Source organism: Meriones unguiculatus, chromosome 1 (genome assembly GCF_030254825.1).
Source record: "Meriones unguiculatus strain TT.TT164.6M chromosome 1, Bangor_MerUng_6.1, whole genome shotgun sequence".
Classification (NCBI taxonomy): Eukaryota; Metazoa; Chordata; class Mammalia; order Rodentia; family Muridae; genus Meriones; species Meriones unguiculatus.
In genome coordinates, this window is record NC_083349.1 from 36847224 (window position 1) to 36868267 (window position 21044).

At 38.0% G+C, this 21044-nt stretch overlaps 1 non-coding gene across 1 annotated transcript; it reads left to right on the top strand.

Annotated features, from left to right (window-relative positions):
* The first annotated feature begins 20587 nt into the window (after window positions 1–20587).
* On the top strand, window positions 20588–20736 carry LOC132651573 (small nucleolar RNA SNORA48). Its single transcript, XR_009589173.1, has one exon. It is a non-coding gene; the product is annotated as a small nucleolar RNA SNORA48 (small nucleolar RNA).
* The last annotated feature ends 308 nt before the right edge of the window (window positions 20737–21044 follow it).

Sequence of the window (21044 nt, forward strand, 5' to 3'; positions counted from 1 at the left end):
ACACAGGACCTACCGTTTTAGCAGTTCAATATTCCTTAAGATGAAGACAGTTGCTGGCTATTTGTCCTCTAACGAATGGAAGTATAAGGAATATTTTATTTTCTTCACTCCATTCTACATTATGAGGAAAACATCATGCTCATTATCAAGCTACTCACCCAGCACATTGCTATTTGACTTAGCTTGCATTCCACAGGTTTGAGGCAAAGGTTTGTGTACAAATACAATACCTTTTGGGGAATCTGAACAAATGAACAAAATGAGGAATCAATATAAAGAATTATATTGATTACTTGAAATATATTAGACACTTGAAATATACTCTCTGAAAGATCAGCATAGAGAAACATCATTTACCCCTCAAAGCATGCAAGCTTATTGTCAGTAATGGGTGGCAGAGCAGTTTACATCATTAGTCAATTAGATATCACATTTCCTCAAATATTTTCTACATTTGGATAAAGAACCACACAGAGAAAGAGAGGAGAGAGAGAGAGAGAGAGAGAGAGAGAGAGAGAGAGAGAGAGATCAGAAAGAGAAAGATATGCACATATGTTCCTACTAAGCAAATATCCCAAAATGAAATCACTGAGTTATAATAATTATTAGATGTTGGTGGATTTATTATAGAAGATGTTGAGTAGTATTATTCTGATATTTTTAGTGCCTGAGCAACTGTCAGCTTCTCTCTGCAATATTGTTAGAATTAGGGTTAATCAGCAGCACTTAATATTATTATTATTCCCTCTCTATATTGTTTCCATTTGGCCATTCTCTTTGGATATGCAACATTCAATTTGGTTTTAATATTTAGTTTCTTGATAAGTCTTGAACTAAGCATAGAGGAATTTTAAAGTTACAGGTACTTGAGCAGCTGATACAAAAACAGCTGAAGCAGGAGAGAGTTGACTCAGGTAGGGCAAAAATTTCAGAACGTGCATGTGATGGTCTAGATCCCTAACTTTACTGTATTCTAGCTATCATGCCTTCCACTCATTCTCCTATTGGACTCATTATACAGAGAGAAGACAATATTTTTAGAATGGATCTTCTTAGCACATAAACAAAGTAAAAAACTAAAAACATATGTTGAAAAGGTTTCTGATCTAATTGTAAAAGAACTAATAAGACTTTGTCAATCAGCAGTTATAGACCAAGCAGAAATTGTAATGCCTTATAGTAATTTTGAAATTGCCTCATTGTGGCTAATGAATGAAGATTTGTAAAAAGTTTGTAGCAATTATTTGCGAGAAATTAACTACAAATATCCCAAAAGAAAGTTCATACAAAGAACCAACTGGATAGTAAAAGGGACACCAGTTTCTCAAGCTCCTACATTTTATACCTGTGCAAATAAATCAATAAGAGAAGATTATAACTCAGAAATATAAGTGAAGTAATTAAAAGCCTATATGCTTCAGTTCAAAAATCAGAGCTATATTGCTCTGGCTAGGACTTCATGTACTATATTGAAGAGATACAGAGAGAGTGAGCAGCCTTTTCTTGTCCCCGATTTCAGTGGAATTGCTTTATTTCCCTTTAAGTTGATGTTGGCAATGGGCTTGTTGAATATTGCCTTTATTATGTAAATAATTTGTGTGTCCCTGATCTTTCCAAGACTTTCATCATGAAGGGGTATTAGATTTTGTCAAGTGCTTTTTCAGTATTTAATGAAATGATCATGTATTGCTGCTGTTGTTTTTTTTTTTTTTTCTTTCAATTTGTTTATATGGTGGATTACATTGATGGGTTTTTGTATATTGAACCACCCCTGCATGCCTGGGATGAAGCCTACTTTATCATCGTGGATAATATTTTTTATGTCTTCTTGGGTTCAGTTAGCCACTATTTTATTGAGTATTTTGGCAACACTGAGTGGCCCACAGTGAGGAGAAAGTTAGAAGAACCCAGAGGGGACAGGAACTCCATAATAAGATCAACAGAGCCAACTAAGCAGAGCCCAGGGTGGCCTGTGGAGCCTGAAGAACCAACCAGGGACCTTGCATGGACTAGACCTAGGCCCCCTACAAAGATGTAGCAGATAGATGGGCAGCTCAGTCCTCTTATGGGTTCCCTAGTATGGTGTGTAAGGACTGACTCTGACATGGACTATGTTCCCTGTTTTTTGATCACTTTCCCCTCATGGGGATACCTAGCCAGGCCACAGGGGAAGAGGATGCTCCCAGCACAGATGTGACTTGATATGCTGGGGTGGAGGTAGGGGGTTCCTCTTCTCTGAGGAGTAGGGGAGGGAGGATAGGGGAAAAAGGGAAGACGTAAAACTGGGATGTAAAATAAATAAATAAACATTAAAATTAAAAAAAATAAAAAAAATCAGAGCTATATGCAATCTTTTTGGTTTTACTAGATTTTTTTTCTGAGCCTATCAGTATAATTACTGACTCAACATATGCAGAGAAGGTTGTGTTACACATATAGAGACTGCTTAACTTATTCCTTATAATTCAGAATTAACATCAGTATTTATACAATTGCAATAGACAATTCAAAACAGAAATTATCCTTTATATATCACTCTCATAAAGGATTCAATCTCATAAAGGGTTGTCTGATCCATTGGCACAAGAAAATGGATGAAACTGACTAATTATTAATAGGAAATATGCTAGAAGCCTCAAAATTTAATTTCATTAAAAACATCATTTTAACAGCAAAGATTTAAAAAGAAAAATCATTACTTGGCAACAGACCAGAGAAATTGTAAAAAAAAAAAAAAAAAAAAAAAAACCAAAAACATTCTACTTTTTCTTTGTATACCCAAATTCCATTACCTACTGGAAGAAACCCTAAGGGTATCCATCCAAAGAAATGAAATTTGGAAGAAATTAGTTCACTTTGCAGAACTAAAGAATTTTAGTTTCTAATCAAACCATTGACAAATACTGAGGATTTCAATAGGCTTTAGTATGAGTTAAAAAAAATAAGCTGATTATTTAACTGCACATTTTTTGAAAGTTTTGGCTTTCATGGGAATACTTTTACAAATTAAGACTGATAATGCCCTTGCATATATTTAAAATGATATTTTTGCATATTAAAACATAAAACATTGCTGGTATACTACATAATCCAACAGGTCAAGCAGTTATAGGAAGATCCAATCATACCTTACAGGAGGTGATTAATAAACAAAAAGGGGGAATGAGAACTCCCAGAATTAGATTGATAATGCTTTATTAACTTAAAATTTTTTAAATGCCAATGAGGTAGAAACAGCTTCAGAAAGACACTGGATTGTAGAAAACTACTTAAACAGACTGGCATAATTTAAAGATTTATTAACATCAGAATGGAAATTAGGCAATGTGTTATGTTGGAGAAAATGTGTTGCTTATATTTCCACAGGTGATGAAAGACTATGGATTTTACTGATAAAGATCCAGTCTGAATAAGAGAACCATTTTGTAAAAGGCACAACTCAAAGAAGGAAGAGACACATAAAGACAGCAAGCAGACAATGCAGAAAACTGATTCCACCAAATGGAGAAAGCTCAAGGAACTGGCTGAAAAAGGAGAGATTGTGCATCACACTGGCAATCTGGAAAACTTTGGTGCTGAAATGGACATTTGTTGAAGCACATTTGTTGAAGATGATTGGTACTGTAGTTATGAAGGATCATCACATCAATGCACCTTCATAAGGACATTTGAACTGTTAAATTTCTGGAATTGATAATTGTTTCTGTTAAAATAGTTAAACATTGTACAGTTTTTAGTTTCAACAGAAAGGGAGAAGGTGTAGAGGGATTTTAATCCAGCAACATAGCTGATAATGTGAGATTTCTACTAACGGCTAAGTCTAGGGTAGTACATCTTTCTGTATCATGTATTAGACCTCCTAATAAACCTAGGTTACTTTTCTCTAATTCATCTATGAGTTTCTTACAGGAAATACCTGGCTAGTGTTGTTTGTTTCCAGGGTAAAAGCTAACTCCCTTAGAAGTTTTACATCAGTAAGGGATCACCTTGCATATCCCTAGTTGATCTGCATTAATTAGTTCAATAGACACACTTACCATGCCTTCTACAAATCATAGAAGGCTGAGGTCTTCTAGAGAAGTATCTAGGAATGCTTTATCTACAATTCCTATTCAAATGACCTCATCTCCCACAGGGAACACAATGGATATTTTGATATACAGGATTATTGACCATTGCTTGTTCAATTACATAGTCTTTGGGTCAGTATTATCCATAGTTCTAATCCATTTATTCATGGATGCTGATGGAGCTCTTAAAGTCTAAGAAGTTTTTCTACACTCTGCATTTCCATTTTCAAAAGATAAATTTTCAATTTATACCTGTTTCTCATCTAGATCTGATATTGCCCTGTTTATAATGGATGTTAATCTATATAAGAAGTCAGTAAAAGCTTTTCTGGAGCTTTGTATAATCTTTGCGAATGACATGGACCTTTTTTCATTGTTTCTCCACCTTATCCCATGCTCTTAAAGCTACTAAAGTACATTGTACATGTAATAAAGTCATCAAATTGCATTTGCTTTCTTAAATCAGTATATTGACTACGTGTAACAATTGTTCTTTCATGACATTAACCCCTTTAGACCTATTATAATTTTACATAATTGCAGCTTCTTGTACCTACCATGTCAGCCACTGAAAGTGAGACCTTCAAGTACAGCTTCTACTAAATCTTTCCAATCTTGGGGTATAAGCCTGTTTGTGGCAGCCCAGGTATTTGACATCTGTCTCACATAGGGTAAGTTCATTCTATAAGTTACTAATAGTTCTTTAAAATGTTTAAGATTTTGTATTTTAACAGGATTCCAGGCTAGTTGTTCATTTTGTGAATTTACACCATGTTCTGGCATTTGTCTTCCCAAGTAATTGGGAAAGCTTGTGGGGGAGTGTTTCTCCTTAATTTCATTAAGATGTGTCACTGTAGATTCATTGGCTGTCTATCTTGATCCTTAATTTCATTAGGTACTATAGGTTCACAATTAAGAGCTTTTTGTTCTCTTACTTCCTTTGTCTCTTATCACTCAAGCCTTTGTATTATCATGGCTATTTTGTTGTTCTTGTTGTGGTTGTACAGTTATTTTTTAACAATTTCTTAGAGGAAATATAAATATATAAAGATTGCAATTGAAAGTAGGCGGAGGCTTACTCAGGTAGTTACAGTTGCAATAACTACTGCTACATCTTTTTCAAGTAATTCTACTACACTTTCAACTCTTACCCTTAAAATCTTAAGGGATGTTAAATGGAGTATCTCATTTTTTTAATGCAGGAAAAATCTGTCTATATAAGTAAAATGTCTTTTGGAGTGACTTACTGTGATTCACTATCTCAAAGGCTCCTTCAGCTATGGAGTCTCTTGAGTTTCTTAGGGAATCTAGACAAACGTGAAGAACTGATGCTTCCTCTGGAAATGATGCCAAGTGATTTTTTCTCTGCAGCTTTACATTAGGTGTCCTCTGCGTTCTGCAATGATGGTGGGCATCAGATGTAAAAGAAACTTTTATATTCCTGATATGATTATCTCAGAGGCTTATTGCTGAATATGGTCACTCTTTCTAGTTCTTTCTGAACTCTGGCTAGTTGGTTGGTTCAACTCAGCTGTTACAGCTGAAAACTCCTTTCTAAGCTGACTGATACAAACTGGCTTTTCTCAGATTCTCACTGAATTGCTCTGCTTGGAAAAACTGCCTCTGAAGTCCACACACTGAACTGCAATGACTACATGAACTGAATGGAACTGCACAAATTCAACTAAACCCAATGGCTTTCTACTTAGCGGTACCAGATTGCACTGACCTGATCTCAACTGAACTCCACTGCATTGTCAGAACTAAATTGAATTACAGTCACTGAACTGCCCTCTCCACTGACTCAGAACTGATAGACCGACTCTCTCTTCCTGCATTGCTCTTAAATAACGTCTGTTTCCCCCTTGGTGGGTCTGCCTCACCAGGCCACAGGGGAACAGGACTGGATAAGTGGGGTAGGGAGAGGCTCCACTTATCTAAGGAATAGGGAATGGAGAGTGGAGGAAGGGGCAGTGAGGGTCGGACAAGGAGGAGAGAAGGGAGGGGGCTATGATTGGGATATAAAGTGACTACATGCATTAATTAATTTTTTATAACCTCACTCTGCTGTCTGTTCTTAGGAGAGTTGGCCGTATCCTATTCTGTGAAACCCTTCTCTGATTCAGCACTTTGCCTGCCCCTCAATTAGATGTCACTCTCAAACATGGCTACTTCGTTCTACAAACTAACTTTAGCTTCATTGTTTGGGATTAAGGGTGTGTACTAAGGACGTGTCCTCTGCTTGTAGAAGATTTCTAGAGCTGTTTTTCTGTATATATCACAATTGTGGGTTTTTTTTTTCTTTAAAAACTTGAACAAACTGGAAGTTGAGGCTGCTTCTAGATACTTTGTCTAGGACAGCCCCACCAGCAAGCAGTAAATAAAGTCTCCATGTGACTTCTTAAGGCATCTTGAGAGTTTTTCTCTTCCAGTACTCCATAACAAATGCCAACTAACACAGCACCTATTTGCCAATTGTGTGATCCTTATATTTCCAGTATACCAGTGTTATAAAATTATTCAAACATCTGTACATTTCTAGACTACTTTGAATATCAGTAACTGAGAATTGTTCTGAAACATCTTTATATGATGATAGATCATTCTCCATTGTTCACAGATTCACTTGTGCTGTAAATGTATGTTAATGGTGGCACAGAATAACAACCTTTCTTCAGCACATAAATTCCGTGCACAGCAGATAGATCTAAGATTTATACCTTTAAACATTTTTAATTTTTATTCTATAAACAAAACATCCCAGAATTTCTCTTCCTTCCTTTCCAGATTTCGGTATCCTTATATTTTGTGAAGATTGACTCTTACAAACCAAACTTAGCTGATTTTGAAGACTCTGTTCTGATAGTTTTATTATTATTATTATTATTATTATTATTATTATTATTATTAACAGATATAGCGCCCCACTGTGATCACCCCAGCCTTTATAGTTTGTGGGAAGGCCAACATCTTAGAAAAAAAAAATGGTACTGCTATCTGGGATTTGACTCTCTCTGCAGGGGGTTTTCATGCAGATTTAGAGAAACAAAGCGCTAACACACCAAGGGCATGCCTTGGATGCACATGATGAGAGCTGTGGAGCAGGCTGCAAGCTAGGTGGAACTGCAGTTGCTGAAAGTTCTTCCTATTTCCTGACTCCTTCCTTGAAAAAACCCTCAAGTTATTGCCAGCAAGTCTTTTCTGGGCTTTTCAAAAAACACACCTGACATATCTGACTTCTTAGATCTGCATTGTTAATGATTGTTAAAATGATTAGGCTTCTTCCTGTAATTATTTTTTATCCTATATTACATATTTGTTGCACATAATGTTTTGAATCTCTTTGCCTTCTTTGAATTATTTTGTTTCCTATATTTATAATATTTTTTATTCTTTCCACAATTCAGAAAGTGTTTTGTGCTTTTTCATATTCTTGTAGTTATTAAAAACTTTTTTTATTGTATGGCAATGAGCTTTCATTTTAGTCATTATTATTATTATTATTATTAACCAGTGTCTGTAAAATCAGAACTAATCTGTGTTCTGGGAGTAAATTCCTTTCAGTCCTGTATTATTCTGATCTTTGTTTTTACATGAAATGGGAAATATCCCCCAGAGAATATGAAATATATAAGATTGCTTTGACTGACATCTCAGACCTTCAAAGAAACCATGGTCTTCTTGGAGTATCTTCAGGTAAGACTCAAGCTTTTCAGGTTTCCGCATTGTCCAAAGGTGTTTATCAAGTTTTCAATTAATTGGTCTGTCAATGTGTGATTATGGTATAGTAAATAGCATCATTCCTAAAATGAATGACAGATAATTCAATTTTGTATAATGATTAATTATTCTGTATACATTAATTAATACAGAAAATTATTATGGCAGCAGTTTTCTTTAACCAACTAGTTCCCCAATGATTGACAGAAAGAGACTATGATTTATTATTTAGCTGGAGGCATTATGCTAGGCAGATTCTGAGCTACTCTAATCCTACTACCCTTAAAACCCACATAAAAACCAGTCATGTTAGAAATAGTCCCTGTTCCCCTCACTTTGGGAAACCAATTGGTTACTGAGCTACCACAGGCTACATCTGAGTGGAGGTTCTAGGTTATATCCATACATGGTCCTTGGTTGAATGTCAGTCTCAGAAACTCGATGACTGGCTCTTTGGTCTCCCCACCCCCGAAGGGAGGAGCAGTCCTGTTAGGCCACAGAGGAGGGCTTTGCAGCCAGTCCTGAAGATACCTGATAAAACAGGATCAGATGAATGGGGAGGAGGTCCCCCCCATCAGTGGACTTGGAAAGGGGCACGGTGGAGATGAGGGAGGGAGGGAGGGAGGGACTGGGAGGGAATGAGGGATCGGGACACGGCTGGGATACAGAGTTAATAAAATGTAACTGATAAAAAAAAAATAAAAGAAAAAAAAAAAACCAGTCATTTGCCAATCTGATGAACCCAGGTGACTTTTGTTCCATTAATCAGTCCTCATGGCACATTTCCATTGACCACCTGCTCTCAGTCCATCCCATCCAGCTGCTGAGACTCTTGCTCCTTGCCTTCTCTCTCCTCTTCAACTCCCTCCTCTCTCCTGCTACATCTTCTCTTTCCTTTTGTCCTGGTCCTCCTGCCTTGAGTTCTCCTGAACCTGAGGCTGGGAAACCTAAACTTTGGCTCCCAGGCATTAACATTTTTATTAACCAATCCCAGATAACTGGGGGGCATTCCTTACATTACATTGACAGATACAAGAGATGGTTCAACTTACATAACAATTTCCTTGGCAGGAAAGTAACCAGCTCTCAGGGCACTGAAATCAGCATCTGAAAACACAGTGCTCAAGACCCTCCTCCAACACAATTTTGCTATTATTTTGTTGTTGTTGTTTTGGTTTGGATTTGGTTTTGGGGTACAGCTGAGCATGTATGTGTGTGTGTGTGTTCATGTGTATACCTAGATCATGCAAATACATGGGTGTTCAGGTGAAGAGCAAAATTTGATATAAGGTGTTGCCTTTAATTGCCTCTCAACCTTACAGCTTTTGAAACAGGGTTTATAACTGGTACTTGCTGATACAGCTAGACTGACTGGCCTGCAAGTCTCAGAGAGCCAATCGTCCACACATCCTCAGCACTGAGAGTACAGGTATGTACCTCAGTGCTGACTCTTTTATATGGGAATCAGAATTCTGAGCTCCGTGCTTACAATACAAGAATGTTACAGACTGGGCCATCTCCCCCGACCCAGCCTCTGTGTTTTTCAAACCTGCTGAAGGTCCGATGAGATTGAAAGACTCCCAGGAGCCTATCTAGACGGGGAGACCCCGCTTCCCAAGGAACAGCGAGACCAGCCTTCGGATGCAAGCCGCAAGAGGTTTATTTTGATACACAGGTACCCGGAGCGACCAAGCCTATCGGAGGACTTGCGCGCCTCTCGGTTGGGGTGACGGGTTTTTATAGGGCTCAGGAGCAGGAGGCGTGGTTACAGAAGCGAGAAGCATAGTTACAGGGGTCTGATTGGGTGGTTTGAACAAAGCCGTAGTTAAGTCATGTACCCAGAACAGGGAAGGCGGGAAGGCAGATTGTGAGCCAAGTCACGTACCCACCCGGAACCGGGAAGGTGGGAAAGAATGCAGCGAGGTAGCTCTTGCTGTACCGCGCCTACTCTACATAGTGTTAACAATCGCTGCTTATCTTTTGGTCTTTCAAGATGGTTCAGCAGATAAAAGTATCTGCTGCCATGCCTGATGACCCAAGCTTGATCAACAGGACCCAAAACAATAAAAAGAAAGCCAACTCCATAGAGTTGCTGTCTGACTACTGTATATCCATTGTTTCGTAGTTGTTGCAAATAGTAGAAAGGAGTACTGGATCAGAAAGCACATATTCAGATGGTAAAGCTCACATAACATTTCCTACCCTATTCCACTGTCCTGGCATGCTTAGTTGACCCCATTTAACTTCAGAAAATGAGAAGTCACTACTTTCAGACATCGGGGTGGAGATGAGAGCTGCCAAAAATTCAACTCTCTGCATGTCCTTTAGAGTTTTCTAAAAAACAGGTATTCTTCCAAGAATGATGGAAATGCTATTATTGCTGCAAATAGCTAAGTCATGTTGTCTTAACCTCTTGTATTAATCCATTTTCTGTTGCTAAAACTACCAATTCCTGATTAAGGTTTCAGGAAAAAAAAATTGTTTCGACTCTAGATCACATTTCAAACTGTAGGGTTATGTATGGTGATCCCTCCTGGGCGGGTCTAGCTGGGAGGTGCCTAGTGTAACACATGGGAGAGAGACATGTTGCTGCTTCCATGCATTCAGCACTATTCATGAAGCCACAGCACCAGGGAGGGTGCAGCCTGATGGCCTGATCACCCTTGCTAACGACCAGAGCCACGCTGGGCATTCATTCTGAAATTCCTATGTTTAGGTTTAACCTAACCTCCCTACCTAACTAAAGCCTAGCCTGGCCAAAGATATTGAAATATTTAGCACAACAATAATGTCTTCCTTAACTCGGTGAGTTAAATCACTTTCTTTGTGACCAAGATACCACTTTCAATGAATAATTTTCCGCCTCTCCATCATTCAAATATGTGTACCATCACCTGACCTTTTGAAATGCCCCAGCTGTACTGCTCTCATAAGATTTTGATTTCCCTAACAGTGTGTGTATTACTAATTCACTTTCAATCATCCTCTTTATGTTCACAGCATTTTCTTTGTAATCACTTCACTATTTCCATTACGGTGCACCCAGCACTAATAATCACATATGTAAATGTGAGCATTAAATAGACTTTTACAATAGAAAGGGATACTTTTATTAATCTTCCTGCTTAGGTTTTTATGTCTGATTAAATATTTATTTATAGAAACTGGTTTTTCTTTTTCTCTATTATTTATCAAAGATATGACTTTTTATTTTTTTTACAATTTATTCACTGTATATCTCAATTGTAGCCCTTCCCTTAACTTCTCCCAGTTCCACCCTTCCTCTGTCTTCCTCCCATCCCCTTCCCACAGTCCACTGAGAGGGGGAGTTCTCCTCCTCAGCCGACTTCCCATAGCTTATCAAGTCTGATCAGAACTGCCTGGATCCTCTTCCTCTGTGGCCTAACAAGACCCCATTGCCAGGGGCAAGTGATCAAAGAGCAGGCAAAGGAGTTCATAATAGAGACAGCCCCTGATCCCCTTACTCGAGGACTCACAAGGAGACTGAGTTGCCAATTGGCTACATATAAGCAGGGGTTCTAGGTCCTCTTTGTGCATGGTTCTTGTTTGGTGCATCAGTCTCTGCAGGACGCCCTAGGCTAAGATTTTTTTAGTTTTGTTCGTCTCCTTGTGTGGCTCTTGTTCCCTTCACGTCCTCCCCACCCCACTCCCTTCTTCCATTAGACTCCCTGCACTCTGTTGTGAGTCTCAGCATCTGGTTCAATCCTGTGTTGGGTGGAGCTTTTCAAAGACCCTCTATAGTATGCTCCCATCCTGTTTCCTCTCTTCCACCATCCTGTTTGCCATTCTGAAAGAGATTTAAGCATCCTCCCAGGGTCTTCCTTACTGTTTAGCTTATGTCTGTAGATGGCTGTCCTATACTATACAGCTAATATCCACTTATAAGTGAGCTTATACCATGCCTGTCTTTCTGTTTCTGGGTTACCTCACTCTCTTTCCTAGTTCCATCCATTTGCCTGCCAATTTTATGATTTCCTTGTTTTCAATGGCTGATTAGTATTCCATTGTGTAAATGTGCCACAATTTTTGTATCGCTTCCACCATTGAGGGACATCTGGGTTATTTCCAGATTCTAGCTATTACAAATAAAGCTGCTATGAACATAGTTGAGCAAATGTCCTTGTTGAATGGTGGGGCATCTTTTGGGTATATACCCAGGAGTGGTATAGCTGGATCTTGAGGTAGTGCTAGTCCCAATTTTTTGAGAAAGGGCCAGATGTCACTTTTACATATTTCACATCTCTAATGTTGCAGATGATATTAGAAATTTGTTAAGCTTACTTCTATTCTCTACATTAAAAGATCATCTAAGCTGTGACTGGCTTAAATTTAAATATCCACTTTTAACACATGTCACATGAAATGGTTTGTTGTCTAAGCATAGAACTTAAAGCCAAGGTGAAAACTTTTTATGTATTTTTTATATTATTAGACATTTTGTTAATTCTTTGAGATTTTCACACAATGTATTTTGTTTATATTAACTATTCTCCATATATTTGCATTCTCTTCCCTCCCTATTCACCCACTTTATTTAATTATTTTTATTCTTATTTTTGAAAAAAAAAACCTATTGAGGTTCAATTTGTGTTACCCACACATTGTTGGATATGTTATCTTCCATTGGAGTGTTATCAACATACCAGAGGCTCTCCCTCTCTCAGAAGCTATGAATGACCGATAGCTCCTCAGTTAAGAGCGAGAGTTCATGCCAGCCTACATTCTGAATGCTGGGATTTGTTCTTGCTTGAGACCAAACAAGTCTTGTGCATGCTGTCATAACTCTTGTCAGTTGCTATAGACAACTGTCCTGTGGTGTCTGCAAGACACTAAGCCAGAGGTGGTGGATGTCCACAATGAAACAGTGCTTCCAGACACACTTAGGTATTTTCCTACTTGTTAATTTTTAATGAAAATACTCATGGCACCTGTTTTGTTTCAGATATTGGATCATGTGTTTTGATTAATCATACTTTGTTTCTAGCTAGCTACAGAACAAGAATACTCATATGGAATATACATATTTAAATATACATATGTTCATAATAAGATTGATATTTTGATACTCATTTCCTATATCCTGAGTACTATCTAATTATGAATGAAGGTCTGGGGATGTCAATAAAGATATATTCTTTAAAAACTAAATACATCCTCTTTGCATTTCGGGATGGGATTGAGCGTTTTAGTCAGGGTCCTCTCTCTTGATTAGTTTCTTTAGATGTTCAGGGTTTTAGTAGGTTTATCCTGTGTTAAATGTCTATATGAGTGAGTATATACCGTGTGTGTCTTACAGGAACCCCACAAGGAGAGCAACAGAACCAGAAAATTTGAACACAGGAGTCTCCCCAGGGACTCATATTCCAACCAAGGAACGTGCAACCTAGAACCCCTGCACAGATGTAGTCCATGACAGCGTAGTATCCAAGTGGGTTCCATAGTAATGGGAAGAGGGACTGCCTCTGACATAATCTGATAGGCCTGTTCTTTGATCACCTCCCCCTGAGGGGGGAGCAGCCTTACCAGGCCACAGAAGATGACAATGCAGCCACTCCTGATGGGATCTGATAGACTAAGATCAGAAGGAAGGAGAGGAGGACCTCCCCTATCAGTGGACTTGGGAGGGGCAAGCGAGAAGAAGGGGAAGGGAGGTTGAGCTGGGAGGGGAGGAGGGAGGGGCTTATGGGGGAATACAAAGTGAATAAACTGTAATTAATAAAACATAAAAAATAAAATAAAAAAAGAAGTATTGACAATAGAAAAAAAACTAAATATATGAAGCAGTTATTCTGAGGGATTATTTGATATATGAAAATGGAATATTTACATGTATTATTTACAGAACAGAGTATTACATATAGTAATTTATTATATCAACAAATAATATATATAAGTTCTGTAATTATAAATTCTTATAATTTTATACACTTTTTTGAAAATGACATACTGAAAATAACAAAGAATAAATACATCACAATACTAATGATGAAAATAGTTTTACCCTTTTCTATTTTTGCTATTTTTAATGTCCTTTGAGAACATTTTATTAACTAAGCAATTAAAATTTTAAAATATTTTTTAATTTAGTAGGTTACATTTAATTGCATTACCTCTGTCATTGAGCCCCAATAACTATTCCTGAAGACAAATTACTTGTTTAGTTTATCTTTGTAAAATTATTACATGGCTAACTATTATTGTATACTTGAGAAACATCATGATTTATTAATACAATATAGACTCAAATTAACATATCTAGACACTCAAGAGGACCATGTTGACAGCATTGAAGTGGGAGGAGGGGTGGTGGTAGGGAGGCAGAAGAAACTCAGAGGACCACTGGCCACCATGAGGCACAGGTGGATGGGCACCACTACAATGAGTATGTGGTGGAGAGATGGGAGTGAAAGAGAAGTAAAACAGTTTATAAACTATGAAGTGAGGCAAAACTTGAGGCACGAGGGTGGTGAGGATCAGTCCGACTGTGAGTAGCCTGTGCTGAGACCTGAGGCCATGGTGATGTGCTGGTCCTTTCTGCTGCTAAATGCCATGCCTGGATGAATGGTCCTGTGCTGATGTTCCTGATCTATGTTAGCACCAAAGGTCACAAGACATCCCTGGTCCTGGCTGTTATTTGGGACCATATTGATGTCCTAGGGTGGTACAGAGTTGTCCCTGCCTCGCACTAAGGCAAAGCAGGAGAGCTATCCCCAATGGTGACGGTGTGGGAAAGTGGACAGGCTGACCAGCTCAGCTACCACCCAGGCCCAGATCCAGGGCTTTGAGTTGGCCCAACTAACATCTATTCAGTTATTAACAAGAAATCATTTCTTGTGACAGCAGCCACAGACAGAATTTGAGCTCACTAAGGAAAACAAAATAGGTCGAGTACAAAAAGCCAAGTGATATACTTTCTCATTCATATGTAGAGTCTAAAACAATCAAGAACTCAGCAGAAAACAACATGAAAGTTATCATGGGGCAAGGCTTGTTAATAACTGTGTAGTATTAAACTCACCATTCTATATTTCATACATTCACTTGATGATAGGAGTGTAGACTGGTTATGTAGCTTGGCTGTCATAAATGGGAGAACCACAAACACATAATGCAGTCATCTGATTGTCTCTTTTTTTCTGTATCTGCTATTGTTACCAGGAAAACAGTTCTTGGGTTGTGCTGATTTAAGAGAATGCAGCTAATAAACTGTTTGACTGCTGTGTACCAGTCAAAATGCAAATTGTTAAACAGAAGTTACAGGATAACTAGATGGAAGAGCCTAGCATCAGGCAAAAGTATCTTCAAAGAAAAAAAAAATCTCTGTAGCAACAAAGAGGCGTGTTATAATGAAGACATCAGTTCTTCAGAAAGATGTAACGATCCACATGAATTTAGCTGATGTTAATGCCTTCAAACACACAAAGCACAAAATGACAATACTGAGGGAAGAAATAGACAATCTCAATAACAGTAGGTGGACACTAGAGGATGTTACTCTCAAAAACAGCACGCTCAGCGTCAGTGCAATGCAGCAGACCCGGACAGCACTATCCAGCACCCGGGCTAAATAACACTTACAGAGCAATTTACTCAACAGTAACAAATTCTTATGAAGCATAATGACAATAGTCACCTGTATAGACTTTCAGCTACCTCATTAAAAAAAAAACTAATAAACAAAAATTGATTGAAAACACTTAATTTACCATCTTGTAATTAAAATATTAGAACTTGGTGATATACTAGCACTATTAACAATAAAAATCAGGCAGTGGTATTTTAAATTTATTTGTGGACCTAAAAAGAAACCACAAAGGAAAAAAAATCTTTTAATGCACTTAACTGAATGAAGAAAAATATATAGAAACTAAAAGTCAATGTTGACACAGCTCAAAAAGAGTGCTTCCTCATAGGCCTGTTTCAGGTAAGACTTCAAATCAGCAACATAAGCTTTTACCTTAAGAAACTAGGTAAATGAGAGCAAACCAAGAGAGTCCTGCCTGCAAGATGTGCTAGGGTAAAGACGGAGAAGATCTTGTGGGAGAGGCCAACCAATGACTGGTCCGATTTGAGGCCTATGCCATGAGAAGAAACCCATGCCTGTTCCTGGCCAGGAACTAGAGCTAGATAGCTGGATTGCCCAGAAACCTAGGACAGAACCAAGCACAACTGGGAAAAAAATTTAAAAAAAAAGGTCAATGAAATGGTTCCTAATTACATTCTAATGTAATTATATTATCAGAGAGGATTCATTTAGCAACTGATGGGAGCAGATGCAAAGACCCACAACCAAGCACTAGTTGGAGTTTTCCCTTATTGGGGGGGGGGGATTGTAGGAACTAGAGAGGGCAAGGATAGCATGAGAACAGAGTCCACAGAATCAAGTAAGCATAGCTCATGGGGTCTCAGGGCAATCGCTGAGCCTGTACAGGTCTGCACTAGGTCTTCTACATGTATGTGATGGTTGTATAGCTTGGTGCTCTTGCAAGACTCCTAACACGGGGAGTGGGGGTATCTCTGATTCTTTTGCCTTCCTTGGGACCCTTTTCCTTCTACTGGGTTGCCTTAGTCCAGTCTTGATATGATAGTTTGTACCTAGGGAAGTGACAATGAGAACTAGAAGGAGTGGTAAACCAGAGGATGGAATGTACAAGAGAATAATATTTTATCTAAAAAAAAAAAAAAAGAAGAAGCAGTAATGCACGCAACAGCATAATAATCCTTCTTAATGGTTTAATGCATCAGTGAAGTCAGGTGCAAAATAGCAAGTACTCATTAGCTCTTAGGGTTTAGAAAAGCAAACCAACAGATCTAGAAAACAGATTAGTATTTAACAGGGAGGGGTACTTTGAATGCATACAAATGAGCACAGTAAGATATTTCCAGAATAAGAATTGGTCTAAAACTAGATAAAACTGATGGTAGCACAACTTGGCAAATTTATCAAAATTCTATGAATTATGCATTTTAAAAAAGGAAGTTTATGATATAAAGTTAAAAACAGCCTTCTCAGATCAGAATAGCTTCCCCTGGCATGCCTTTCTTTTTAAGAGACTGAAATTTTTAAGACCATAGGAATTATAAAAATTTGGAGTGTGGCTTATATTGTGGCACTAATATTAACATGACTTATTGGGGAGGAACAATAAAGAAAAGATTATGTTTTAAGAGTGATATGTTTGTGTGCTGTGTTGACAAGGTATCAAATATGCTGGTTGGTCGCTCTCCTCTTGAGGCAAACTAACGTCATCTGGGAGAAAGAACTTTAATCGAGGAACTGTCTTCACCACCCTGCCCTGTGAGTATATCTATGGAACATTTTCTTGATTGTTCATTGATATGAGAGGGACCAGACCAGACTATCAGTGGGCAGGTGGTCTTGGATTACGTTAGTAAGCAAGCTGAACAAACCATGCAAAAGCAATCCTGTAAGAAGTCCTCCTTTGTGTTGTCTGCTTCAGTTCTTGCCCCTAGGTTCCTCCCTTTGGTCCTTTCAATGACAGACATAATCTGTAAACAGAAATTGACCCTCCTCCTCAAGTTGTTCTTTTTCTTTCTTTCTTTTTATTTGTGACAACAGACAGTACACTAAAACAGAGTAAGACTAAATCATCTTGTTATATAGTAAACAGGAAAGCATTTAAGTTCTCAAAAATGGCAAGCAGATGTCACAAAGATACAAAAGGTGTTGGATTAAAGAGAGACTTTCTCATCAAATCTGGATAAGCTACATCATTAATCAGTTACTACAAATGAAAGATGTAAAACTTTCTGAGTTCATCCTGATGTCATTTTTGTGAATAAAGAATGATTTTTACATAAGAGATGGCAATTAAACACATGGAGAATAATATAGTTAGAAGAGTAGCCTTTTGAAACTGTGACAGGGGTCTCTCAGAGTAATTCTCAAAGGAAGCTCGGGCAATAGTATACAGTATTACCTGTGAAGAAACAAATCAGTTTTATTTTTCTACTTATCCATCACAAATGAAAATACAGTAACTTTATAGTACAACATTATCAAAACTCTAACCAATTAGTAAAAGCAAGCATAATAAATGATACTACACACTGACAACAGGTCTAACCTGTGGAATGGACAACTTAAAAATAAGAAAACATTGCTAGCTAGTTGAAAAGCAGGATTAAAGAACATTAGGACTGAACATTCAGGACTCGGTTTACTGGCTATAGCAATGGGATCTGAGTCATATTTTGGGGCTTAGAAGGAAAGGTGTTCTTTACTGTCTGGAAGGTTGCTAATGGGTAACTCTCTAACCCTGGTTCCACGATCTCTTAACCTTACTGTGTAGCAGGAAGCTGTCTAATAAAAATAAAAACAAAGTCATTCCTCTTTTTAAGGTCAAACCAAACAGGTCTGTACAGGGTGGACTTTAGAAATAACAGAAAGCCTGCTTCCAATCTACACTAGCATAACAGTCACTTTGTTCATTATCTGCTCTCAGTCCATGAAAGCGAGCAGTCCTCTCCTCTGCCTTAAGCTCTGCCCTTCCTCTCCACTGCACTCTGAGTACCACCTTAGAACCATTTTTGATTAGAAGCTCAGGGAAGTCAAGATTGAGTTAGTGTAGTCAGCACTAAGAATGACAATGACGCATCCTTCTCAAGAGCACATAATTTAAATATAATCCTGAGGAAGCATTAGAAAAATCCAAAGTATGCCTGTACTATAGCATATATTTATATTACAAAATCGTCTCAATTCACAAAACATAGAGGTTTTAATAGCTGTATACTCTTAGCTCAGTTCATACTGTGATTGTTCACAGTATCTTTTGAGATACAGTCATCATGAAATTTCATCGTGCATGACAAATTAAATAAGAGCCACTTATACATGTACAAGACCTTGGATTTAATAATTGCATTGTATTTATGTAAAAGAAGTCTTTTGTTCCAAAATATGTAAAAAGTAAGAGTTATGTGATAAAGCAAATGTGCCAAAAGCTATAACACATACAGTAGTTCTTTATTTTATGTTAATTTTTTCGTGAATGTTAGATTTTAAATTTTGTTTAAAATAGTTTAAATGAGAAAAAAATATGAGACTTTGATTTATACTTACATTTATGTTCTACTCTATAATATATTTAGTGAATATATGTCTGGGCACAGAGCATATATAAACCCTGAGCGCCTCACACACTAGCTGAAAGAATATTAACCTCCATATTGTCTGTGCACAGGCATGCACTTGTGCATGTATGTGTAGATAAATACATGTATATGCATGGAGTTACTCTATGATGAGAATGATAATGCCATTATTAAACACCATAAGCTAATAAAACACCCAGAACAAGGAATGGGTTACCTCTCTTGGAATTGTTGGCCAAAAATTTTAACAGATCCCATTCATTAATATTATCTTCAGTGTTCTTGGATACCCTCCAGAACTTGAAACTAAAACCCTATTGTTGAAGACACCACTATGTAAATTGTACAATGTAGAGAAAGTTGGAATCTTCACGCTTATGGCTAGGTTTCATAGTAAATGTGATATTACTGTAGTTGAAATGTACTGATGTGTTCTGCTCGGCTGTGAACCACTTCCTCTTCACCCCACACTATAAGCCACGATAAAAATGAACCATGCAATGCCTTCCCACTGCTGTAGATCCGCACAAATGTTGTGGGAGTAACCAACCACTTTCTGAGTGCTTCAAAGCTCATTCTCCAACTTTGCACCCATACCTGACACTGTTGTAGGTTAGAGCAGTGAGGAGTTATGGTGAAGAATATAATCAAAACATATTGTGTGAAGTTCTCAATGATATATTAAAAAATAAAATGACTAAAAATTATTTCACAGGATAAATTATTTTGTAACAACTTTCAGATAATTTTGATTACTGCTATGACTTAAATCATAAAGAACGGGCTGGAGCAATGGCTCAGAGGTTAAGGGCACTGCTTGCTCTCCCAGAGGTTCTGAGTTCAATTCCCAGCAACCACATGGTGGCTCATAACCATCTATAAGGAAATCTGTTGCCCTCTCTGGCATTCAGGTGTACATGCAGGCAAAACATTGTATACACAATAAAATAAATATTAAAAAAAACCCACAAAGAACATTTTAGTTAAATTATTGATTTCCTTTGACCTCTGTGTGTTTATAACTTACTGAAAAATGCACATGTACAATACGTTTATACGCCATTGCCTCAGTATTTGTTCACTATCCTAAAAGGAAATATGCAAGTAGATTGAGATTTGTTATGTTCCGAAATCCATTAATTTATTATAGAATAGTACCTTGTGGCATCCTAACCTAATATCACATTTTAGAAAAAATATTATGAAGGGTATCTACTTGAAAGTCAAGATAGTTTATTAACACTATAAACACTTTAACCATTAATAAATTTAACTATTATTAACTAATTTTTAACTACCGACTAAAAATCCCTTGGTTTATGAACATTATTGAGAGATGAATATTTTTTATTTGTTCATGTTTATTCGTCCTGTGAATATTGCAATTAAGCATTCCCCTAAGCTTACCCATGGTCCGGAAACCTTTGTGCTCACCCAGTCTAGTGAGTCTCCAACACCATCTCTCAGCTTGGGCGTAGTTAACTCTGAGGACCTAGCTCCAAATTCTAGCCCATTTACGTCATCCTCATCCCCCTAGGCATAACTTGAATACTGGTTGCCCAGAGCCCAGGCAGAGCCAGCTGAAGTCCCGCTCCCATGCTTTACTGGTTACGACTGAACTGAAGTCACTCATTTCCCCCTAGTTTAAAAAGAATCAGCTCTCCTGGCAATGGGCAAGGAGAAACCTTGGTGGTGGTGGTGTTCTTATATCAGTCAGGGGCAGACCAGATGGCAGCCTTTTGTTCACCCTAGCTTGAAAGCTGGCTTGGTATCAAAGCTAAAGCTGTTTTATGCCTAGGACACATAAAAAAAATCAAATCAAATCAAATTCAGGCAGCACGGCACAGAAGGAGGGAGACAGACAGAGACCTTCGTCCCAGCAGGCAAAGAAAGACATTCACAGATCTACCTCCACCCCACAGCACAGGCAGGCCATAGGTATACAGAGCCTCACCTGTCACCATGAAGCACAGGGAGGAAGGGGGAAGATACACAGTTCGCTGCAGACCACCATGCGATCTACAGGCCAGCCCTCCTGAGCATGCACAGAATCGTAGACACCCGCCTGTCATCAAACCAAGCAGCTCAGAGAGAGGATGTCACCCAGGGGTCTGC